This window comes from Molossus molossus, unplaced genomic scaffold (genome assembly GCF_014108415.1).
Source record: "Molossus molossus isolate mMolMol1 unplaced genomic scaffold, mMolMol1.p scaffold_m16_p_13, whole genome shotgun sequence".
Lineage (NCBI taxonomy): Eukaryota > Metazoa > Chordata > Mammalia > Chiroptera > Molossidae > Molossus > Molossus molossus.
The window spans coordinates 24033278-24039812 of NW_023425348.1; the positions used below are offsets into that span (position 1 = coordinate 24033278).

Consider the following 6535-nt stretch of genomic DNA (forward strand, 5'->3'; position numbering starts at 1 on the left):
CCCTACCCACCTAGGGATTTGGCCCACAACCTGGACATGGGCACTGACTGGGAATCCAACTGGCAACCTCTTGGTGCATGAGTAGATGCTCAACCACTGAGCCACACCAGCTGGGCAAAGATAATGATATTTAAATGTTTGTATTTCTAGTGCTTGGTGTAACACTTTACATAGTAGGCACTCAATAAATACACATTTATTGAAATGCATTGCTTTTTTAAAGTTAAATAATTATATAGATCATCATACATAGATATTCTACCACATTTTAAAATATATTTTTTACATATATAATATAGAATTATATTATAATAAGCTCTCTTAATTTGCTGCAGAATATAAATGGTCTTGGAAAATAATATTTGATATCGTCAAACCCACATTCTGTTTATTCAAAGAATGGGCTCTTAAGTGAAAGTTGGCAGCAGCTTAATAGAAAATAGCCAAAAGTTTGCAGTTTGTGACATGAAAGTTGAGAAATAACTGTGTCTTATTTATATATACCTAGAGAATCTAGGTCACTAGGCACGCCTTACTTAGATTGGAACTTGGCCAAGGTATAGGCCACCAGCCAGCTCTCCAGCGATATGTGCCATGGGATCTTAATGACCACAAATGGTCAGCACTTCAGCTTTGTGTCTCATCCAATAAGATCTCTTGTCTCTCAAGACACTAAAATAAAGAGTGAGTCATAGGAAATCAATAATGTTATATTCAAACAAGGCTCTTTAGACCAAAACACATTCCATTTTCTCATTAGCCATGGAGCCTAAGTGGGCGGGTGGTGGTGGGGTGGAGGATTTGCATTCATTTAGAACTGCACACCGATGGAACTGCTGCTTCCCACAGCCTGGCGAAGACTCCCGAGTGCACACAATTCAACGTGCTTTATTAAAACTAACTTTAAAAATGCATCTTGTTTCCTCCCATTTATTCAATAATTGATTAATTATAGCTTGCTTCACTTCTCTTAGTGACATTTCCAGTTTCATACATTTTTGAAGTTTAGTTGGCTTTGAGAATTGTATTAACTGAATTTTTAAAGATTCGAGAAATTTTAATTTTCTTTTAAAAGTGATAATACATTAATTGTCTAAGTCATTAATTGGGATATATGAATTTATTACTTCTACTTTATTATGCTTTCCCCACATAAAACAGAGGTCATATAAGTAGAAAGACAAGATGGTTGTTTCTGTCCTAAGAATTTTGTTCTACTTCAAAACATTGAATTATGCAATGGAAACATAATATGCAATTAAACATAATATGAGTCATATATATAATTTTAAATTTTATAGTAGCCACATTAAAATATAAAAGTAACAGGTAATATTAATTTTAGTGCTATATTGTATTGAACCTACTATACCCAAAATGTTTTCATTCCAACTTGCAATCAATATAAATATTATTAATGCGATATTTAACATTCTTTTCTTTGTGATAAGTGTTTGAAATCTGGTGTATATTTTACAGTTGCAGCCCATCTAAATTAACAGCACCTCATTTCAAGTGTTTAAGTGACTGACTCTCACAGTGGACATCACAGCTCTACTTACTCTAACTATAGCACCAAGATAATACTCAATCTCTTTGCAAGTTGCAATGATACAGATGTAATTAACCTAGTTATGAATAAAAGAAAAGGAGCAAAGGGAAGGTCAGATATTATAGGCATGTCATTTCAACAGCTTCACCAGGATGCTACAACTTTACTCCCTAGGGTCCAACCAAGAAAAGATAGACTCATGTTCAGTAAAGTTGGGATGATTAGGGAAGGTGCTTGCTGTCAGTCACACCTGGGAACAGAGATGGTTGGCCAGAATGGGCATGCAGCATGCAAAGAATTTAAGATATTTGATTCCCTGAACAAAGAAGCTCACTCTCTTGGCTCTCTTGGCTCCTCCTGGCACATTGTGCTTGATCCCTAGCTTGCTCCTGCTTCCCTGGAGCTGGCCTGATACACGTGGACTAATGGACTACAGCCAGCCTGATGCTGTACTGGACCTGGCTCCCACATGGAAAAGAAACTCTGGACACTGGCTCTGGTTTTAGCTCTACTGAAACCCCAGCTACACTTCCTCTAAGACTGGACAAAAGGAAATGGACCTTTGGAAATCAGGGATTTAATTCCACGTAAATAAAAATCACTCATTCTCCCATGCGAGTTTCAGAAAATTATTTTTCTTGGGATATCTTAAGATGTCTACCCCTAGAAGCACCCACTAGGGAAGAGAACCTGCCCTCTTCCCTTTGTCTGCTCTCAGTTGGATTTCATCATGGTCCAAAATTTTAAATTTCTTGAACTTTTCTCTCTCTTACCATCAGTACCACCACCAAAACAACAAAAAACTATTATCACTTTTTTCAAAATGTTTGCTGATTTTACAGGATGCGGTAGGTTTATGATCAGTGCTCAGAGAGCAATTAACATTTGAATTAAGCCACATGAAGATGACAACGTTAGATTGCTCATTTTAACAGCTGCTAAATGGTGGTAATTGCTGGCTGTAGACCACAAGCTGGACAATTTTTATGTGTATTGTGCAAACAGAACAAAACAAAATGGAAGTTAAAAGAAAAGTATTATCCTTGTTATAGTAAGGTATAGTACTTGATGATATAATGTATCCTCATGATTGTTGATGTAAGAATGTCCAAATCTGTACAGGAATTTTATGAGTTTATTTGAACCAAACAGAGGCAAGGATATGCCTTGAAGCAAGATCTCAACAGACTGAGAAAAATGCTTCTCAAAATGGCAATCTGCAGGTTTTTTTTTTTATGCATTTGGAATTAAGGGGGGAACCTAGAGAAGTCAACATGAAGGTGGGAGGAAACAAAGCAGAGATTGGATTACAGAATAGTTAACAAGATTATGTGCTCTCTAAAGGATGGGTAAGCTTCTGAAAAGAGATATTCCAAAGGGGTGTTAACCTAGATGCACAAAAATAGGCAGGGCTTGTTGAAGGCAAAGAGCAACCTTTTACTGAAGAAGTTATATTTATTGGGTGTGACTACCCACCATGATCTGTCCATTTAGGAATTTATTACCAACTTACCCCATCAGGTTACTTTCAGTAGAACCCTTTTTTTTATCCATACAACTTATGTCATTTATGAAATTGATTGTAAACAGGTAATATTTATGGGGAAATATATGACTGCTCTTTTTAATTTTCAAACAATAAACTTTTGACATTTTTATACATACATACAATAGATGTATCTTAAACATTTTATGTTTCTAAAACTGTCCATGTAGTTCTTGATATTTAAATTAATTAGGATGATGTGTGGTTTAAAGGTCATAGGAAGCAAGAAAATATAAAGCCTGGTCAAATGAATTCTACTGAAAACTGTCCAAAAGAAATGGAACTTATTAGATTATTAGACTATGCTGACTGAGCTAAATATCTATCAATATTTGGTTTTAGTTCCTGAGATGATGGCTAGAAAAGTGTAATTGGTTTCCGTTTTCAATCAATGAGACCATAAAATAATAATCACATAGAGAAATTAGGAGTATTCAGTTATTTAAAATGATAAATATTATTATTATAATTCTATTAATGTGCATTGTTTAAAATAAAAATATTAAATTTATGTAAAATATTTCATGGTCTAATTTAGGATATATTGATATTATTTTAGCCAAAACTACTCATATACAGAGTCCTTTTGATTTCTTAATCTGTACAACAATCTGTTGATCAGTTTGGCTCTAGGACATGGCCTTCACAGGCTTGTAATGTACCATGTACATTATGAAGGATACTAAATGGGTAGCTATATTTACCAACTGATGTATACTGGAAATTTATCTTTTTCTATCAAGTCATTTCTCAAGCCCAGCCAGATAATTCATTATTGATCAAGAGAGCTTCAATATTCCCATCAGTTTGACTAAATTTTAGCCATATTTCTTTCCCACAATAGGCCCCTGACAATGCCCCCCACACACACACACACTCACACTCCATTTTCTTACAGCATTTACTTTTAAATACTTTCAATTATAAATTCTTTGAAATGTAAATCTTCTCTCAAACTCTGATCAGTTTTACAATCCAAAAATGTCTTTCTCAAAGACTTGGGAGCCATTTTTAGAAATAAAAGCATCAAAACAGATAAAGTACCTGGCCAGCCAGCTGTGCACTGGGAGCAGGAGGTGGTAGGGTGGTGAAACCATCGACACAGCTGATCAGCAGGTGGCACAGTACGCAGATGCTGTGTGAGACCATGGGCTGGACCTCCAGGGGTATACAATTTATGGGCAAAAAAACGGGTGACACACTAAACCTGACAAGTTCAGGGGAGGCCTGCATGGTGGGTCTTATAAACTCAGAGACTGAAAGTAACCAGATAGCATGGTTTGAAATGAAAACTTTCTGGCTAAAAGTGAGTCATGGCGGGTAGCCATGTCCTAGGCTGGTATCTTTTTCGATAAAAGTTAATCTTTACCTTAACTGAGCCTATTGTGTTTTTGCATTTATGATGCATCAGGACACAATCTCCCACCAGAGTAGAGACCACAGAGCTACCCATTGTTGTTGTTATCATGCTAATTGTTAATTTCTAACTATCCTACCCCCACCTATATAAAATAACTTGGTGTCTATTCATTCTACTTTTTATCAAGTCCCCAAAATTTCCCTGCTTTGCTTTCTCTCACCTCACTAATCTTTCACAAGTGAATTTTATATAACCCCTTCAGGTCTTCCCCTTTGAGTCTGATGTATAAAATAAGTGATAAAACTGAATTTTTCCAAAGCTTTTTCTCAATTTATTGAGATTTTTCTTCCCAGCAATTGTCATCAGCTGGGCCCAAATAAACTCATAAATATTCTTACAGGTTTGGATGTTTAGTTTCTTACATTGACAAATTCCTGTCATTAAAAATCTGAGTGTAACCTTAGATCAATTTGATGCTATTGATTTTTCTGAAAATGAAATCAGGAATCTAGATGGTTTTCCTTTGTTGAGAAGACTGAAAACATTGGTGAACAACTATAGAATATGCTGTATAAGTGAGGGACTTGATCAGACTCTGCCCTGACAGAACTCATTCTCACCAACAGCAGTCTTGTGGAACTGATACCATTATAATAACCTGGTTATTATTTAACAGTAAATGAACAAAGGGGAGACTAGATTATATAGGCATACAACTTACATAGCTTTGTCAAAAAGCTGCAGTTAAAATTCGCTAGGTCTACTACCTGCAGAGCACTGAGGGAAGGGACTGGACAATAGACACATGCCCAGGAAGGTCTGGGTGACATGAAAATATGCTTACCAGTCAACCACAGTGGGCCAGAATAGGCATGGCCACTGCAAGGGTACAAAATCCGAGATATCTAAACTCCTGAAAAAAGGGAGTTCCTTCTCTTGGTTCTTGACCCTCTTGCCTTCTTGGGACTAAGGTTGCAGGGGGAGCACTCCCATGAATTTGCTCATGTGGCCCACAGCCATGTGGACTGCATACAGTGGACTGATAGACTGAATCTAGCCTGATGCTCTGCTGGACTCAACTCTACCATGGGATGGAAATTCTGGACACTGGCCCTGCTTCTAGCTCTACTGAACCCACAGCTGCATATTTTCTAGCACTGGTTTAAGGAAAATGGGACTTTACAAACCAAGGGGTATAACTCTACACAAATACAAATCACTCATTCACCCATGTGAGTCTTAGAAAATTCATTTCTCAAAGTATGACAATAACCCCACTCCCACAAGTGATGGAGAAATTCTATCTATGCATTTCTCCAGCAACAGAACTGGGTGACCTGGACCTTTTGGCATCTCTTAAATCACTGACTTATCTAAGTATTCTAAGAAATACTGTTAAAAATAAGAAGCATTACAGACTGCATGTGATTTATAATGTGCTACAAGTCAGAGTACTAGATATCCAGGTAAAACTAGGAGCACCAGGAACAGAGAAAAATGTTCAAGGGAAAATAGGATGCACAACTTACAAAGTGGATATTGTCAGGAGAATCAAAACTCTCAATCCAGGTGCTATTTTGCTAACTGACAAAAAGGAAGGAGGCCCATCTCTAGGTGATATAGACGCAGTCAAGAATGCCATAGCAGACGCATCAACTCTGGCTGAAGTGGAGCAGCTGAAGGGCTTGCTGCAGAGAGGTTAGATATCGGGCAGGGAACTCAGGTTGGGCCCTACTGATGATGAAGAGGAGATGGAAGAAGAAACTGTCACAAATGGGTCCTGAGCAGCATGGCTTGAGGATCCAAAGATGTACAACGTGTCCACTTGGGGGAGGTCCTGCTTTTCGAACATAGAATTATATAGCCTTGTGTCAGCAAAGAGGAGTTTGTAAGCATTGTTGAAATGCTCCAAACTGCTTCTGGTCATTTTGTAATATGCATTTTGAAATCTAAATGCCACTTTTCTACAAATAGTAAATATAAGGGACACTCACTGTGAAAATAATAGTAAGAATAATAATAATAAAACAAAATGGATGAGGTACCTGTACACCAATCTCTTGTGAGATGATTGATG

General features: G+C 37.1%; 1 pseudogene; it reads left to right on the forward strand.

Annotated features, from left to right (window-relative positions):
• Window positions 1-2897: 2897 nt before the first annotated feature.
• On the forward strand, window positions 2898-6242 carry LOC118627835 (annotated as a pseudogene).
• Window positions 6243-6535: the final 293 nt, after the last annotated feature.